This window comes from Mesocricetus auratus, unplaced genomic scaffold (genome assembly GCF_017639785.1).
Source record: "Mesocricetus auratus isolate SY011 unplaced genomic scaffold, BCM_Maur_2.0 Super-Scaffold_100024, whole genome shotgun sequence".
Taxonomy (NCBI): domain Eukaryota; kingdom Metazoa; phylum Chordata; class Mammalia; order Rodentia; family Cricetidae; genus Mesocricetus; species Mesocricetus auratus.
The window spans coordinates 13,371,055-13,390,735 of record NW_024429205.1 but is presented as its reverse complement, the minus strand read 5'-3'; the positions used below and the strand labels follow the sequence as shown (position 1 = coordinate 13,390,735).

The 19,681-nt window shown below is 39.4% G+C and overlaps 1 long non-coding RNA gene across 1 annotated transcript in view; it reads right to left on the bottom strand.

Annotated features, from left to right (window-relative positions):
- Window positions 1-626: 626 nt before the first annotated feature.
- The window catches only part of LOC121133819, an 88,370-nt gene continuing 69,315 nt past the window's right edge, over window positions 627-19,681 (bottom strand). The window contains exons 3-6 of the long non-coding RNA XR_005870814.1: window positions 15,359-15,438; window positions 12,442-12,535; window positions 1,428-1,540; window positions 627-884 (exon numbers count right to left, since the gene is read on the bottom strand). This is a non-coding gene — a long non-coding RNA (uncharacterized LOC121133819). The remainder of the gene's footprint in view (window positions 885-1,427; window positions 1,541-12,441; window positions 12,536-15,358; window positions 15,439-19,681) is intronic.

Here is a 19,681-nt window from a genome sequence, read left to right as displayed (position 1 = left end):
TGCAATCAGGAGAACACTCAGAAGGTAAAGGTGGGGTCCAACAGATCCTTGCAACATTTCACAGGGAAAGTAAAAGGCATGTGCATCCCCATCCCTCAGCTGCAACTCTAGTGCCTGGGATAAACTTATTGTCACAATATAGGTAGTTCAGAGCTCAGCTGTCTAGCTGAGACCTCTGAGGCAGAGAGTTCTGTCCTTGCTTTCCATCAGTCATTTGAGAATTCTTCATTGCAGAAAGTTGTATCTCTGGATTACATGAAGAAAATATTTATTTCATTTTAGATATTAAATAGTAGGTAGAATCAGTTTGGATTCTTACAATTGTTCTGTGAACCCTGGTTTAAATCCCTCTAGCTTAATATCTAGAATACACAAAGAATTAACAAAGAAAACAAACAACCCAATTAAGTGCTGCTACCAAGTATTGAAAAGAGTTCCATTAAAAAAAAGAAGAAATACAAATAACTAAGAAAGCTGTTTTTAATAGTCTGCGTCCTTAACCACCAGGGAAGTAAAAATTACTCTGAAATTTATGTTATCCACTTCAAAATGGCTAATATAAAAATATATAATGACAACAAATGCTGGCATGGATGGAGGAAAAGAATAACATTTATTGCTGGTAAGGATACAAGTTAAAATAGTCAGTATGGAAATCTGTGTGTAGATTGCACAAAAAACTAGAAATACAGTGTCCATGTTATTCAGTTATAGAATCCCTGGGCCTGTGTCCAAAGGACCCTGTGTCCTACTGTAGAGAGAACTGCGTATCCATGTTCATTGCCATCCTTCCAATAGCCAGGAAATGGAAATAGCTTAGATGTGCATTACCAATGAATGGATAATGAATATTTACTACTCATAAAGAATGGTATGTTATTCATCTGTAAAGAAAAATGAAATTTGCAAGTAAGTGGATGGAGATAGAAATAATTACTTGAACAATAATGCAAATCCAAAATGACAAACAACACATGTTTTTTTTCAGATGCACATGCTAACATTGGCTACTTAGATGTGTGTGTTTACAATGGAGTACCCATAGAAGCCAAAAAACTCAGGGACTGCAAGATAATTTCAACAGAAGAGAATAGAATGCAGGTGGTATGGATGTAGAAAGGGGGTAATGGCACAGCAAGAATTTAAATGGGTTGGGGAACTAGGAGTTAAGGTAGACTAGGGAGTAAAAAGAGGGATAGTTAATAAAGACATTTGAAAATGCCATATAGAAACATGGCATAGAAGCTTCACAAATGCACACATACACATAAATAAAATAAAAAAAACAGAATTTGAGTAGACTGTATTTGAGAGGGGAGTTAGAAAGAAAAGGATGGATGGATGGAGGGAGGGAGGGAGGGAGGGAGGGAGGCAGGGAGGCAGGGAGGCAGGGAAGGAAAGAAAGTCCAGTGTCAGATATGGGTTACCTCTTTTTGGAGTTGTTGGTAAGTGTAGTTCTGTAGGTTCCTGTCCTTAAACATTAAAACTGCTGCTAGTACTTTTGGTTATCCTCCAGAATTTGATGGAAGGACTCTGATGCCTAAGATAACACAAATTTAAGTCACAGAACATGGATAAACAAGCTGATACAGACTAGGGAACTTCATCGACACTAGTTAGTTTCTATAGCACTGGAAGGTGCTATGATATTACTCAGAGAGAAAGGTAATCATCTTCTCCCCCAACAATAACCTGCAATAAAGACCTGTCTGGCAAGATATGCCTCCCAATGCAACAGTGGCATGAATTTTATTGGACATTACAAGGTTAAACAATGCTAATTATGTTTCTGATTAAAGTTCACTCTCAAACATGGAACTCATGCCTAGTACCATCGGTAGGCTGGATCATAAGGGTGAACTTAATACTGTTACTCAGTTAAATGTACATTATAATAAATGGATCATTTGAGTTTTTATCTTTATAGTCACATATTATTGAATCACTCTACTGTCATTAGAGAAGCTTTTTTTTTCATACATGGTGGTTAATACAAAAATCCATAGCTGGTCAACATGCAGAGACCAAGAAACCCAAAGAGTACTTGACCCTAAACAGAACATCTGTATCACATCTTTCTCTGAAATCTGAGGCTTAAGGATCATCTCACAAAAGGGGTCAAAATGAATATACGAGATAGTAGCTGCCTGCCGCAAAATAGTTAGCTAGATGTGACAGGGCCATCACATATGTGAACTCACAATGACTGTGATTATATGCAGAACACCTGAACAACATCAAGACAGAAAATTCCTAGGATGGACAGGGGAAAGTTTCGATCATGAAGATTCATGCCTAACTGTGGAGCTTTTTAGCAATGGATAGTTGCCGGGAGGGGAGAGTCAGGTTTCTTCAGGAATATATCCCTTAAAGATTACAAGAGCTCCTGAAGATGACCTTACCCTCGTGAGCATACAGGCATCACTGAGAGGACATAGTTTTTTTTTCAGAGCAAAAGAAGTCACTAGGGAAAGTATGTGGGGTGATACACTGGATTGGAGGGAATGGAGAATGGGAAGTGTCTTTAATCAAAACATTATACAAATGTAAATAATTCCCAGACAATAAAGAAGCTGCTTACATAAAAGTTAAAATAAAATAAATCAGCCTTTTCCATTGGTCATGGGACACTCACGGTGTAAGTTGTGAATTCATACAAGGAAAGAGGGGATAACAGTTTCAGGGTATAAAGTGTGTTAGAGAAGGCTAATCAGACTTACTTTAAAAAAAAACATTTCCACCCTAAGGTATTTTTATGAAGGTTGTGGAAGAAGAGAAAATAATAATTAAAATTTTAAATTATCAATGAAAAATTCTTTATAATCTCTCAAAAACATCTTCAGTCAATACCAACTGTCAAATCTACATTTCCTATATATCCCTCATATATGAAACAACTTCATAGATTCCCTGAATGAGTGAGGTTACACACATTGACTATCTATGATAACATGGTTATATATCTGTGGCCAGCATATTGTAGTAATTATTACTATAAGTATTGGATAGTAATTGTAATCTCATAAGATCTTTAACACCATCCTTGACTCAATTAAGCTATACCCAAAGAGACCACCCAGTAAAACAGCAAAAAACTTAAAATGTGTCTTGGATTTGTTTCTCTCCTTGATCAGAGGCTATCTAGATCTTTTATTTTTAGTTGGTTAGCCAACAAATATTTACCATTTTTCAGAGTTCTAATTTCTGTTAGACATTAGGCTAGGCACTAAAGAAACAAAAGTAAATAGTATGATCTCTGTCTTCAAGAGCTGTGAAAGCCAGGAGAAGAAAGAATGTATAACCAAGACAGTGCATGAAGACAGACAGTGCATAATATTATGGGAACATGGAGGAGGTCCATCTTGTCTTATAGGTAAAGATGATGTTCAAGCATGTCTCCTCAAAGACTGAGGCAAAAGAAGCCACAGAGAACCAATGCAAAGGTTAGCTGGGTGTCAGAAGAAAGACAAGTTCAAAGATAAGAGAATTTGTTATCAGTATGACCACAGTGTCATATGAGGTATGAATGGCTTTTTTTCACCCTATAACTGAGAGAGAATAAGAACCACTTGTTCTTGGCATGGATTGAGTGAATGAAGGAAGAATATTTACCTTTCATTGTCTTCTGTTTGCTGTCCCCATTGACAGAAACCTGTGTATTTCTTATGTCCATAACCCCAAATCCCGGGTCTAATCTGTCTCTCTCTGACCATGGGAATGGTTACTTAAAGTATTCTTTGAGGTTCTGTGAAGGTGAACACTGAAGCAGCTGTCATCATTGTGGGACTAACTCAATCTCATCCTCAGACTTTTAGTCTATAAAGAACAAATGTCTTAGATCAAGACTGAGAGACAGGTGCAACCCTGCGGATGGAGAATAGAACAGGGCCTGCACTGCGTCTGGAGGGGAAGTGACCCATTCAAACCTTGTAAAGAACAACTGCCCTTACTATCTCTTGAGGGATAAGAGAACACTTTCCCAAAGGAAACCTCATTCCTTACAAAGGTTGAGCCTGACAGGACTTGAGGCTCAATCAGTGAACATAGAGATAGGGGAAGAAGTTAATTGTTAAGCAAAGGATATGAGCAAGCAGTAGCTGGAGTTGCTCCCTCTCTCAGACCTGCAGAGGTGCCCTGCATCCAAAGCACGAGCATTCTCTGTGCGAATCCAGATTATTCCTCCCTCATTCTCTTACCTGTTCTCATACACAGGAACCTGCCCCTCCATGTTGATTCGTGTTTCCTCAACAGGTGCCCTTGTACATTTCAAGAGAACAGACTAAAGAGATATCATTAAAGTGTTCATATCTCACAATGATGGACCCACAGAAGAAGAACAAGAAGAAGAAGAAGAAGAAGAAGAAGAAGAAGAAGAAGAAGAAGAAGAAGAAGAAGAAGAAGAAGAAGAAGAACAAGAACAAGAACAAGAACAAGAAGAAGAAGAAGAAGAACAAGAAGAAGAAGAACAAGAACAAGAACAAGAACAAGAACAAGAAGAACAAGAAGAACAAGAACAAGAAGAACAAGAACAAGAAGAACAAGAACAAGAAGAACAAGAACAAGAAGAACAAGAACAAGAACAAGAAGAACAAGAACAAGAACAAGAAGAAAGAAGAAGAGGAATAGGAAGAACAAGAAGAAGAAGAAGAAGGAGGAGGAAGAGGAGGAGGAGGAGGAGGAGGAGAAGAAATATAGATTGGTAGCCAGTACCCAGCAGGAATTATCTAATTGGAACATGTTGAAGAAATGAATCTGGGAGGCAGGGACTATAAGGGAGAGACAGTGCAGCCAGGTAATGGTGAGCCACAAAACACATTTTGGAAGTGTCACAATGTTTCTAACATGTTATATATTGACTAAAACATATAACAAAATAAAGTGTGGTGTGTGCGTGTGTGTGTGTGTGCCTGTGTATGTGTGTGTTCCTGCCACTTATTTTGTGAAGAGTACAAGGCCATATGTGTTAGAGTAAATTTAATATTCTAAATAATATTTTAAGGGATTACATAGACAACCCATGCTGAACTGTACATGAGAAAGGTTAGATTCAGAATTTAGGAGTGTAGTATCATTTTATAAATACTGTTAGTCTCTCTTTGCTCAATCATTTGTCTATTTTCTTCTCAAAAATAACTGCTGTCATACAGAAGTAGATTGCCATAAACAAAAATATAATGATTGAGTGATAAGTTATAAAAGAAAGAACCATGCGTAAAAGGGCAACACAGAGATGGGAAAATTATTTTCCTAAGGGAAAGACAATGTTCCTTGCAGCAGACAGGGGGTGCCATGTCGTTTAAGCCTTGGGAACAAAAGCTCAATGGCTCCAAAACAAAATTATGGAGAAAAGTATTCCATCGCTGAGGCCTGATAGACAAGCAAAAGAGAGAGTAACCATGTTCTATGCAGGAACTGGCTGAGAGGCTCAGGTCAACAAAATAGGGTCTCAGTCCACATCTGAGAGCAGATTGGTGGCAGGATGGCAGTGCGGAGAAACTTTCTTCTGCCACCTTCCATACACATTGACACGTGCCCTTTCCCCTTCCCCCTCCACAACTCTCCCACTACTAAACACCATTCTACGGAATCAAAAAGCTTAGGCTTAGTAGGTTCGTCCAAAAAGAAAGGATGTAGTCTTTGACCATAGAACACCATTCTCCCCAATACCACACCCAGACAGCCATCTGTTGGAGGACTCTTTCTCACCCCAGCTCACCTTGGGGTCAGCCCACCATAAATGTGCTTAGAGTTACAGCACAGCCGGCAGTAGATAACTCCCCCTTCGCCTTTGATCTACAGGCATGGTGACTGTCAGGCTGTACATTTCTACAAGTGATGAAAACACTAACAATATCCCAGCCCCAAACCTTAACCCTGAACCACGAAGTTGATAATATTCTCCAGAGAGGTCCAGGGTAGCCTGGAGCCTCAGTTCTTTGCTATTGTTTCAGGCAAGACTTACAGGCAGTATGTCTGGGTCTTGCCACTCTGGTCATGCTGGGAATTTTTACTCTTTGTGGGGGGAAATGCCACATTCAAATAAAAGCTGTTCTAAACACAGGGTCTGAAAAGTTAGAGAATGTTTGTTATTAAAATTAGGCTGCCAGGCCCACCCAGAGCAACAGATGATCTGCCCCTAAGGAGGGAAGGAAACTTTGGAAGATGTCTCCAGGCCTTGGCACAGCACAAGTTTTGTGGGCCTTGGTGACATATAGGTGCTTTGTACTGTAGCACATTTGTTATGCTGTTTAAACATGCATGTGCTAGATACATAACACTAATATCTGGAACAAAAGGTAATCCTATATGCCTTGCAATGAAAAACACGAGCAGGGGGCTACTTGTTGCCAGAGTTCTGCCATTCTTGCTTAATTCTGTCTTTTAGTTATGTGATATGTCTGAAGGCATACTTGGTTAAAACTGCATGGAGAAAATGAGTTGCAAGCATATGCACTCTGTCTTTGAGAATCAGGATACCCATTAAGCATAGTTCCAATTAAAATTCAAAGAAACAACAAGGGGGGAGTTACAGCTCTATCATGAATGCATCCTGGGGCTAGTAGTTAGCTAGTCTTCACTTCCACTAGCCCAGCCTTGCTGTCGCTAAAAGAAGCTTAAGGTGAAGAGTGACATGAGAATAGACAGAAACAGAGCTTAACTTTCCAATAGCCTAGAAACATTTTCTTCTGAGGCAGAGAGAAAGGCACATTAGGCAGCAAGAAACACAATTTCTTCTTGGCCTGTGGATTATGGTGTTTGCAAATAGGTTTCTGTTGATATGGGAAAATAACCAAGTAAAAAATGAAACGGAGCTGGGCGGTGGTGGCGCACACCTTTAATCCCAGCACTCGGGAGGCAGAGGCAGGCGGATCTCTGTGAGTTCAAGGCCAGGCTGGACCGACAGCCTCCAAAACAATACAGAGAAACCCTGTCTCGTAAAACCAAAAAAAAGAAAAAAGAAAAAAGAAACGGGGGATGGATCAGCAGAGACAGAGGATATGTCTGAAGACAAGCAGGTGACTGTCAGAGCGGAAGATAAGAGCTATCCACCATCAAGTGCTGCCTGGTGAGAGTGTGGGAGGCATCAAGCCCACACAGGTTCTGCAGATGGCCAGCCATTGCTGTCTGGTAGTACCTTGTAAATGAGGGCTTCTGCTGCCTAGAGAAGCAATGTAGGCTAATGAATAGATCCAAGATCTTGAACCTGTAAGTACTGTTTTCTGTACTATGACCTTGTACCCACACCCACATTGGGGTAAAATACTTATCTATCACAGATTTTTAGTTCTTCAGTATATGTAAGTTTAATAAGGCCCTTTAGCTTGTTATAAAAAATCAATATTTATGTAAAATTGTTATGGTAGCAGAAATAAGCTGGGATTATAAAGAAAGTAACAGCTTTGTCAAGATAGAGACTTTTAAAGAAATAAACTTCAAGAGTTGGGTAAGAGGGTCAGGGGAGGGCAATAGGAAAATGGGGATAATTAGAACAAAGTATGACCTATATGTATAGAAATGTAATATCATAAAAATAAATGAATAAAATCCCAGGCTGGAGGGATAGAGAGGAGAAGCAGGAGGAGGATGAGGGGAAGAGGAAGATAAAGCAACTGTCTTCTGAATTACCTGAATATGGATTCTACTACTCACCTAACACATAGGGATTCTACTACTCACCTAACACATAAGATAGGTCAAAACCCCACTGATTCATCTCCTGCCTTCCAAAACCACACTTCTAGTCTCATTTGGTTGGTTGAGCTAGGTTTTATGTCAGTGGCCACATCAGAATCTGATCTTTTGGGCTCATCTTATCACTCATTCTCTCTGAGAATTCTTGCTTAGAGCTGGAGGACAGAAAGCCCATAGCCCTCCTACATGCTCCTCACATTATAGGTTGTCTAAAACTTTTCTCTGATGCTGTGTGTTCTTGTCTCCCCTTTCCTCTAATTGCCTGTAGGTCCTTGAGATTTACGTCTTATTTGGTTCTGTGTACCACACCCTTGACTAGTGGAGAATGACACAAAGCAGACACTTCAAATATAGCTGGTAAACGGATAGATGCAGGAATAAATGAACAGTACTAAAGCAATGATTCTGAACCTGTAGGTCACAACCCATTGGGGGGGGTCAAACGACCTTTTCACAGGAGTCACCTAAAACAATCTACATATCAAATATTTATATTATGGTTCATTACAGTAGCAAAATTACAGTTATGAAGTAGCAATGAAAATAATTTTATGGTTGGGGTCACCACACCACAAGGAACTGTATTAAGGAGTCGCATCATTATGAAAGTTGAGCATCACTGTATTTGAGGGATAAGCTTTACCTCCACCTGCCAGCTAGAGTTCAAATGCTTTGAAGTAATGAACAGGCCTCCCAACTCTTATTGATAACATGAAATTATAGACAGAGGGGAGCCTCAGTAAATAAACTACATCCCAAGGAAATCTACTTCTCTGGATGTCTACTCTACAGACTCAGTCATAGGGAGGGTCCTCTGTTCACCTGAGAGGGGATCCTCTGCTTTAAAACCCTGTATGACAAAACTATTTAGCAGCCAGGACTTAGATTTGGGGCAGCAATGTTATTCTCTTCTCTAAACATCTATGGAATCCTCCGGTTGGGACTTTCATGAGGTACTGCCATACTAGAACAGCATGTGATTCAAATGCATCTCTTGTCACTCCAACCACATCCTCAAGAGGCTGTATACTCCAAACACTTCTTCAAGCATAAAGCACATGTCCAGATGACAACTATGGTTGGTTTCTGCACAGGGACATGTGGAAAAGCTTGTGCTTGTCTCAGAAAAGCTGAAATGCACATGACTGCAGCTTGTTTTGTTGTTCATAAAACTCTAGTACCTTGCCTGTGAGAGTGGCCCTCATCTAAAGGAGATGGAAGACAAGTAGACAAACATACTTTGAAGGTGTTGAAGGAGTGCTTTGGGACAGAAAGCAGAAATACCCATCATTCATTCAGGGGACCTGCCCTTGCCTTCTTCGAAAAATGTCTGGGAATGAATCTTAAGAGGTCAACAGAGTTTTGGGTCCATTTTCGCCTACCTTCTAGACATTTTCAACTCACTGCAGTCATTCCATGGGGTCCTATCTAAGTATAACTGGTTTCAATGGCTGTATAATTCTATAATACCTTATAATTGTTTTCTAATCGACTGGTCTGGAGTTCCTTGGAACAGGAGAATCGTGATGGTAGCAAGGCCTGCTATAGGCTGGCAAAGGTAAATAAGTAGGTAAATGAAACTTTATCCTGAGTTTACTCACATGATACCTACAGAGGGTAGTTTTAGGTTTCCAACCAGGTAGATCTACTAGTATTTCACTGCATTCTTTTTAGAAAAATTTACTATTCCATAACTAGCAGCATGGGTAGCTCCAGATGGCTGAAGGGGCAGAATCTTAGGGTTGAGGTTTTTTCTCTATCAGCTGGATTGTAATGCAGTCTGTTTTCCCAGCTCACCAACCAGGAATGTCCTTTCTTCTTTTCCTCCCATTCTTCTCCCTCCTTCTAAGGAATGCAAAGCAGAGAGAGAAGGAGTATGTTGAACTACCCTATATGGAAGCAGAGAGTCAGCTACCTCCTAATGGTCACATTCACAGTCACATGCAGGTTACAAACAATCGTGGGCTGAGATTGCCAACTGCTTCCAAGCTGGGACAACAGTTAGTCCTACCTGTTGGCTACACTGCAGCATAAAAATAACAACCAGGAGGAATTACATTGGGGTCGGGATGTATCTATAAAAGCTATGATAAATAGAATGTAGATGAGACTCTTCCTTGGCAACGAGACCTCCGTGCTCCATTATGGTAGAAAAAATAATCAGAACAGAGTTGACAGAAACTTATTCAGAGTCTTAATAACTGTTGTAAGTTAGGTTCAATAACATGTATCTAATGTCTCAGAAATTTTGTAGCTAAAAATAAGAAGATATGTAATTTTAGGTGATTGCATTGGCTTTACACTAGAATTAAACTGAGACTTAAGGCTGTTTTCAAAAGTCTACTTAACAAATGCATAATTAGATATGTATTCAGTGTTTCATTTGGAATTGATGAAATTTGTTTTGTTCTTACAGAAGTTAATTATAATCTTAATTATTCAAGTTTTTCTTGGTTTTACTGTATTGTCTCTTAAAATAAATAAAATTGAGCCATGATTTCTGTTAGTTAAATAAATAAATTCTGCTAAAGTTTAAATTATCATCCATCTTAGCCAAAGGGTAATCTATTATATTAGCAGTCACTGATTGATTAGTTATTTATTCTCTTAAAGGGTAACTAAAGGAGATTAATATTCTGATAAGTTTGTCACTAATTCCTGAAGTATGCCTGGCTTTCTTTCATCATATAATGTGTGAGACATGGATTCCATTATAATTACAACTAATGTTAATGCCTTCTAAATTATATTTAATGGAAAGATTATTGTTTTAAGTACAAATAATTTCTTTCCCACATGTTTTGAATGATTTCAGTGAGAGGGAACATGGTTAAATTAATGTTGAGGAAAGAACTGTTATTTAATCAGTGCTACATAGAGAAGAAGGAAATAGTGTATTTTCCTTATTTTAACTCAAGTTCTAATGATATTAGGTAACTATGGGGGCAGGGAGGAGGGGAGTGAATAGACAAAGAAAGGAAAGATAAGAGTTGAGGTTAGCCAAACACTCCGCATGTTCCAGACACCTGGAAAGGATGATTTAAAGATTGCTTCTTTTAATTATCCTAATAACCCTATGAAGTAGAGTCATTTCCTACCTTACACAACAACAAAATAGAACTACTAGAATTTAAGTCCCTTGAGAAATTTTATACCATAGGGGATGTAAGGAAGTGAAATTAACCCCTGATCTACCCAGTTTAAATCACCCACTCCCAAAAGTACTGCTTTTGCTTCTCATTCCACCCAGAAGTGAGAGCAGCTAGCTCTGTGTGGACAATCAAGACTGTAATGAGAGCAGAGTTGAGGCAGGTGATGGAGACCCAGTCAACCAACCAGGAAATCTTATATCTTGCTGTAATTTTTTTCAGTGATGCAGATCCCTCTAAGTGTTTTAGTGCCTGACACTAAAATATGGCTTTTCCTGTATCCAAACACCTCACTGTGAGTTGTCATCCAGTGACACAACAACAAGATATAAAGTAAAATCCCTGAGTTTGAAACCAAAAGAAGCTGTTTATGAAATGGAAAGGTTGGAGTGGGGATGGGTCTATCCTTCTGCATCTCAAACATGCAACACATAAATGTGGACAGACAGACATACAGACCCATGAAAGGTAGAGCTTATATTTGGATTGAACGGCTCTGCCATTGTATATATTTAGAGAAGCTGCTTCTCCAATCCAAGCCTCAATTCTCCACTTATAAATAGGAAAATTAGATTTGGTCCATAGTTCTCATCTTGGGAATTTTTTAGAAATCTAAATTTGGGGGTCCTATGTCAGAAGCACAATCATCTACATGGGTTTCAATGAAACCCAACAATAAGCACAAACCTTTCTCAGTGGGCTTTGTAAATTTCTCTGGTGCATCGAACTTTAACTCATTTAAAGGGGAAGAAGAGAAATCCAAATGGTAAGAAAGCCAGGCCAGCATGGCAGAAGCAGTGCCAATGAAGTGGTATGGGTGAGAGCTCCAGGGACTGAGGGAACACAGAGGGGCGATTCAAACAGAATAAACATATATTAGCTCAATTCTGGAAAAGAAGGCACAGGAATAAGTCAAATGACAATAGTGGTTACCTATTTAATCAGTGCTACATAGGTTACCTGTGAGGAGACTTAAAATGTGTAAATTAAAGCTCACAAGGGAAGCATTAAATTTTATTCAAACATCCACAGCAAAATTTCCAAAGTCACACTGGCTCTGAAATATGAAGACAGACCGTCTTTGGATTCTTTATTTCACTTGAATGCTCCTGCAGGTCTTCATTGTAAAGTAACTGCTGGAGACTAAGAATTCTTTTCTGCACTCCACCTTCTGACTTTGAAGGAATAAAGTCTAATCCTTCCAGATTTGGGGATGGGGGTGGGTAGTCCTTCAGTAGTCAGTGAGGCAGCGGTGGCAGAGAGCTGGGGCCCAGGCAGTCACCAGTGAGCCTATTAAATGTATCATATGTCATCTGTACCTACTTTATCCTTCTCACTTTGGACCTCACAGGCTGATAAGAAGGGGAAAGCGTTATAACCCAGAAGTAAAACTGTTGCATGATTATAACCCTGACAGCCTCCCTCTAATGAGCTTCCCTGCAGATAGCAAGAGGGAGAGGGCTTTGATCTCCTGGAGCAGGAGGCTGGAAAGATCACTGTTTGGAGTAGAGCCCTCTGATGGGGGCCAGTCTCCCAGTAATCAAAGTCACAAGCTACCATCTGAGTCATTTGTGAACCACAGATAAGATTAGCTACTCACTTGACAGATCAGCCACCACCATCAATGGGGGCTAATTGTATCTGAAATATGACCAGGGATGTGTCAGCTCCTGGAGACAAGCATTTCCTTCATCCTGTGTTTAAAGTAAGGACAACATTTGAGGGAGTGGAAACCTGATCAAAACACAACACGCACAGCATTTTTCTCCCTTTATTCCAGGCCATAAGAGAAGAAAGAATGGCAAGGTTCCTTTGAAACAGACATCATCCTGTATTTATGTTTTGTTTTGTTTTGTTTTTTTAACCAAGGCCCTGCCTTGTAGTGTCAGAGAATAGGTAATTTCTAAGAGGAATGCTGCAGATCCAGAAATAATTGCACCATGGAATGACTTCATAACTCCGTAGTTATAACGGGCTTTGGAAAATCATGTGCAGAGAAGACCTGCTTTGAAATTCTAGAATGTTGTGTGCTGTAGCAAAGGAAAGAATGATCGGCCATTTGGAACTTGAAGGCATTTTTAAGGGTTGCATTTTTTTGCCTCCAAAGCTATTTTAAATGACATCTTTACTTTCTTAGAATTTATTCCCATGCTAGAAGAATTTGAGCTCAACATGAATCATGTTCAAGCAACTTTCACAGAGCCAGCCCTTGGGTGAATGAAGAATTTCATTGTTCCATTAACTCCATAACTAGCAAATGCTATTTCTTTGCTGCTTAAGAGATCACCCATCCTTCTGTGCCCTCCAGACAAGGGGTAGGAGGAGAAGTAGAAAGCCACATTACAAGTCCTTTGGGAACATTTGTGTGTATGGGTTTCCACCACACTGGCATTCTTCTTTTGTGAAAGAGAGAACCCACAGTAATCACTCCCACTCCAGCTTTCTTGAAGTGTGGGTCTATCTATTTCCATCTTTATCCACTATAGCTCTTAAATTACTGGGTTGTTCCTGTGCCCAGGCAGCTAGTAAAAGCTGCCTGAAAATGGCAAGGGATGCTGAGAGGTACCTCATTACAGCTCCCAAAATACATAGACCCATAGACTTAGAATAGCACTGCACCCTTGAGGTAAGAAAATAAGGACAGGAAGGCCAACAGCAGTAAAGTCTTTCACCCTGCGCAGAGGCTAGAGAATGTTCCACTGCTTCCTTAGCAGTTCTCAAGCTATGATGAACTGTGACTGACCACCTAGACTGTTCACCTCCTGCATCACAGCATGGTCTACCATCTTTACCCACCTTTGCAATGCTGAAAATAGTGGCCAGTAAGACCTTCCTTGGTCTAGCTCTAGAACAGAATGGCATTTATAGCTCCCCCAAAAGACGAGGAACAGTACAAAGTGTTTTAATACCATAACCCACTTAATCTTCACCTGTCACCTTGGAGATACAAAACTGATAGTGTCTTGACACAGGAATGATAATTCTCTTGCCCTAAGAACACAGCCAGTACTACATCTGTTTGATGGTAGAGTCTTCAGTTTAAAGTACTAAAAAATAGACCCTTTGGAATTTTGTTCCATTTTTTTAAGTTGGTAGAAAAATATTTGGATGGACCTTAACCCTTGTTGCTGTCTTAACACTATGAGGAAAATCCCAAGGCTTCTGCTTTTAAAACTGCTAGTCTGGCCATTAATAGAGGCACAGCTTAATAGATATGAAATGGAGACTATGTGCATCTTTTTCTGGTTCTTTATTCACTTGAAGAAGTGCAGGGCTCTTAATCCTAAATCCTGTCTTTTGTTTGTTCTGTCTTTGCTTCAAAGCCTAAGATGACTCAACACTACACCTGTTGTACATCAAGGGAAAGTCAACCCAGCATGTCAGAAGAAGCCATTCCATATGCAGGAATATGACACAAACCACATAGAACCATGTGCTACTTTCTGGTCCTGAAGCATGAATCATGATCTTGCTTGCTGGAGCATTCCATGAAGCAGAGAGCATTAGAAGGCTTATAGTTGTGCATATGAGACCCTGTTATTCTTACCATGCATTAAGACCTGATGTTTAAAGATCATAATTATTTGCTAGGGCATGTCTGGACTTCAGAAAATGGTCAATGGTGTCTGGAAACCCAAACATAGGAGCACAGTTGACAGTCTCTAATTTCTATACTCTGTGCCTTCCACTTCCTTCAGGTGGACAGAAAGTACTCTGACCTGGGGTGCTTGTCAAGGATGGGCAATACTGTTATTGTTGCCAGGACTTCCATAGCCTCCTACCCCACTTGGGTGTCTGAAGGTCTTCAGAAATCTATCTAGAGTTTATAAATCTCATTCAGACCTCTGTTTTCAGATTTGGGTCTCATCTGGGAGAATCATCCTCATCTGTTCCAAACTGATTTCCCTAAAGCGTACTTTGATTCTATCTTCCCAGTGATTTTAGCAGGTGACATGTGTGTGAGCTCAGGGAAGCACATCAGTGCAGTCTCCAGACATCATGGGGTCACACTTGAGAATAAGATTTACCTATGAAGTAAGATGTCCCAGAATTCAAACTCTAGCTTAGACAACTGCCCTAATTTGGTAAAAAGAACAAAAATCTTCTGTTTATATTTTCTGCATCTAGTTCTCTACCTTTTAAAAGTGAGATCACTCCTTAGTTTTTATTTGAAATCTATCCAATGCTATGCCTCTCCACTTTTTGCCTCTATAGAGTATTTTGAAAGAGGCTTATTCACCATAAGCATGGGATGGATTAGTATAGAGAGATAATCTACAGAATATCTGACACTAGCTTTTAAATATGCCAAAGAAGACAAAAGCAAGTGAAAATCTCTGTCACATATTGGAGGAGATTGACGGAGACAGGATGTCTACATGCAAAGAGGGAACCTAATTGGATGATGTAATATATAAGGGTCATTGATTCAAATATGTAGTGCCCTTTCTCTAATGGAATACTATAACATATAATAATACTGGGTAATTTATAAGAAGGATACATCAAATACTTACAGTTTTGGCAGCTGGTAATCCAAACCCAAGACACCAGCAGAGTCCATCTCTTCTTATAGATGGTAGATAAGTTCATTGTCCTTGGATAAAAAAAAAAGAGAAGGGGCTATATAAGATTGAAGAAGTCTCTTTTATGAGGACAGAAATACTATTTATGAAGACCATTCTCACAAGCTCCCCTAGTTTCCAATTCCTAGTACTACTGCCTTGGGAACTGGTTCCAAAACAGAAATTTGGGGTAGAAACATACATTCAAATTACAACACTAGGCAGTTTCTATGTCTGACATTTAAGAACTGTGATGCTGTTAATTTGATGTATATATCATGGTTATCTAAGTCATTAATAGAAAAGTATATGAAGTGAATATGGGAACATTCTATCATGGTACCTTTGCAGTTTTTCCTTCAATGACAAGATATTCCTCAATGAAAATATACTATTATAATAAAAATGCAGATATACATTCTTCTCAGAAGGTGGGACTTTCTCAAAGAAAAGAACACCGATTTTCTGAGAAAAATAGCCAGAGGCATATCTCAGTAAGTTCTCAAGTCATTCTGAGAAGAATTAAGGTTCCCCCAAATTATTCATGGACAGTTTTTCACTTGTAACTCAGCAACATGCAACTTTTAGTCTCTTGTAAATATTTAAAAATAACAAATGTGGTGTTTCTGCAGCACGCACACGCACACACACCTACCTGAAAAATGCCATTGTTTCCTTGGCACCAAGAAAAGAAATCTCTTGTGTTCAAGTTGTCAGATTAAATCAGAAAAAGAAGAAAAGTAACAAAACAAAGGATCAAGTGGATCCTTGGAAAAACTATCATGGTTGCTATTTGGATTGAGTCAGAATTGCCAGATAACAGTGACTACAAAAGCAAATGAAGAAGAACAAAAGAGTAGAGTTTTTTTTATTTGTTTTCAGTAATACATGACTTGCCCTCACCAAAATGTCTTCCTGGGAGTTAATTAAACAGCCACCCTGGCCTATCCTAAGATGTGAGGGGACTCATGACAGGCTGAACAAATGGGCCAGTAAAGGTGTGGGCTGTTTGACCTGATAGACGACTCAAGTTTTTCCTCCGTTCGTCTCCCCACCATCTGGAAGTTACTTTGTGGAATGTAGGATGGTTGCCTTTCTGCCCTTATCTGCTGATAAGATTCTCAGCCTCAAACATGTGTACTCAAATGGCAGGGAGCAAGTATTTTAAACTTTAAACAGCCTGCAGACTTGCCCACAGAAGTTCATGTTGTGCTAAGTCCTGGAAGGAAGTAAACTCACCTTACATGTTTTTGCTCTATCCATATCTAGGATGTTTGATGTCAAGATGAACAAAAGACTAAAATTCTTGTCTAAAGGGAAACCGGATGAGTTTCCTAAGTCTTTGGACTCCAAAACTGAGTCTCTTTAAGAAGAGACACCCATGCAAAGAAAATGTAAGGAATTACCGTATCCATAGTTAAGAAACAACAACAACAACTTTTTTAATTGCCTGGTATCAAGTTGAATTCAAGAAAACAAATTATTTAAGGATGTCTACTTAAAATAGACTACTAGAACATCACTATCTGAGATTTCAAGTAATTGTCAGAAAAACTTAATTTCTAGGAATGAAAGAAATATGGATTTTTTGTTCCTTGAGTGAGAGTGAGTGTGTTTGTGGTGTGTGTGTGTGTGTGTGTTATGTATTGTATAAATTGATCCTAGTTTTTCCCAGGTCCTTATTCATCCTGGGCAAATGCTCTGCCAATCACTGAGCAACAATCCAACCCTGCCTTTTTTTTCCTTTAAAGATGAAATTTGAGAGCAGATGTATGTTGCATGCAGCTGATGTCATAGAGTATGTGTTACGTACCAGGTACTAGGTTGTAGTGAATATAAAGTTGGATTTGGACTATGTGTGGCAAGGCAAAAATGGGATTAGATGAAGCCAGTCATGCTTGGGTGAGATAGATATACCACATGCAAAACTTAAGGGGTGCAGTAGTTTCCAAGACACTTTTCAGGGTCTAGGAGATGACTTCACAGGTAAAAGCATTTGCTGTGTAAGCCCAATGTCCTTTGTTCAATCCCTGGGACCCAAATAAAGCCAAAAGAAACAGGATCAACCATACAGAGCTGTCCTCTGATATACATGCCTAAAGCATGGTACAGGCACATTCACACACATGCTTCCTATGTGCCCACACAGAATAATGGATTTTTTTTAAATCATCACAACCCTGCCACGTGATCACCCAATATCGTATTTCAAGCTCTTACTATGATGCAGGCACAAAGCAGAAATTCAAATTATCAAGGCATTTATTTCACAAAAGCCTAGTTCTGAAGGACTGTATATCCAGGAACACAGGCAGAAGAGCAGGAAGATTACAGAACATAGTGACACGGGTCCTAAGATACAGAACCCCAGATTCTGCTGTGTGGCCAGTACAGGAAGCACTGAGCAGGAAGGAATCGCATGTGTTGTTTAACTTTCAGAATGAAAATCCTTTCTCCCCTTTGACTCATCCTACCTCAGGCTGATGTTTAAGCTCGAAAAGGGAGGAAGCCTATAATGTTTGAGAAGTTGGAAATATATAATGGTAAACTTGATTAAAATATTCCTTTTTGGCCTCCAAAGTTTATGCTCTTTGGATCATAGTTTTTTATCCACAGAAAAATCACCATATAATTTTTATTAACTTATTACAAATATCTCTCAAAGTGCTAAGCTGTACCAGACTCCTGTGTCCTGGGTGCTAGGGAATACGGCCCTTTGGTCTTAACTCTTTTAAAGGAGCCAAGTCTGCTCCTATCTTCTTCTAAAATATAACTGGTTTCATGGGGAGGTCATCTGATATTTCCTAAACAAAAAAATCAAAGAGAAAAAATTTTACCTAAATAATCCTAGTTGAGTCTGAATTAATCTGAGGGTGTGAGAACTAATTGCAGAGTGACACAAAGATAAGGACACAGTATTTGGCAAAATCATTGCATGAGCATTATAGCTTTGGCCAGAGCAAACTGATGAAATGTCTTTATACACAGCTGGGATATAAATATACTGGCTCATGTGAATCCAAGCCCAACAAACAAACAGGCAAACAGAGCAGCCCTGAACGATAAGCTTTGATAGACTGGTGTTGAAATGCATGCTCTGTTTGAAAGTTCTAACATTCTTTAAAGGCTCCTTCTGTGATGTCACTTATTACACAATCAACACTGTTCCATGAATTTGTCATTGTATATATTTCATTCTCAAAATGCACCAAACATTTCCCCCTTAGCCATCTCTGCGAAAACATCACCTCTGTTGATTTACCCATCATAACGCTCCCGGATTCTGTTTCTCTGGCCAAGTGAGGAAAAGTCCTCTTGCTTCCAGAGGTCACACACTATCTTGATTTAGCAGGTTGGGCCCCTGAATCACTCCTCTTCTCAGTAGCAAAGAATGTAGGCTAAGAAGGATTAATTACCAAAGCCAGTAATCCTGACTCCGACCTCCAAAAATATGGGGAAGTCCAACAAAAATCTTGAAAGTGATTTGCAACATTCTGTTCCAATCAGTCTCATGAGTAATGCCACTTTGACACCTCCTACCCATGTAAACACACTTATCTCACATGCATCAGCTATTCCTTCCAGCCTTCTCCTTTTCACCCTGAGGCTCAGCTTTCCTTTCCCTGAAAAAAGATCAACATAGTTTTACTAATAGCTTCTGCCTCACGCTCCCTAGTGAAATGAACACCCTCAAAAGGTAGGAATGCCAGTAGCTTGTTTTATGACAAGTCATGTGTACTCCCACAGGCCTGGGCAAAAATTAATTATGTATTTTGGTCTCCAGCCCAGGGGACATAGAAACTCTTGGCAAAATCTCCTCAGCCAGATCAAACCCGGCAACCCCTGTCACTTCACATCAGTGTGATCTCACTTTACTCTGAGGTAACCAGAGTGGAAATTCCTGGTTGACCATTAAAAGGCTTAAGCAGGTAGCACTTTCTTGAAGTTACTTCGATTTGGACTCAGTGGGCTAAAACTCAGCCACAGGCCACACATCTGCCCATCATAGTAGAACAGTTTTCTGTCCCCTTGTCCTTTCATACCCACAGATTCTACAACTAGCCACAGACCAAAAACTTCTAAAAATCATGTGTCTGTGATGAACAAATACAAATATTTCCCGTTATCATTCCTTATATAGAATAAAATAGCAACTACTTGCACACTATTTACATTGTATTAACTATTATAATGAAGAAACAATTTAAAGAACATGAGAGTATGTGTGTAGGTTATATGAATTGCTATAGCATTTTAAATTGTTTTGTATAACAG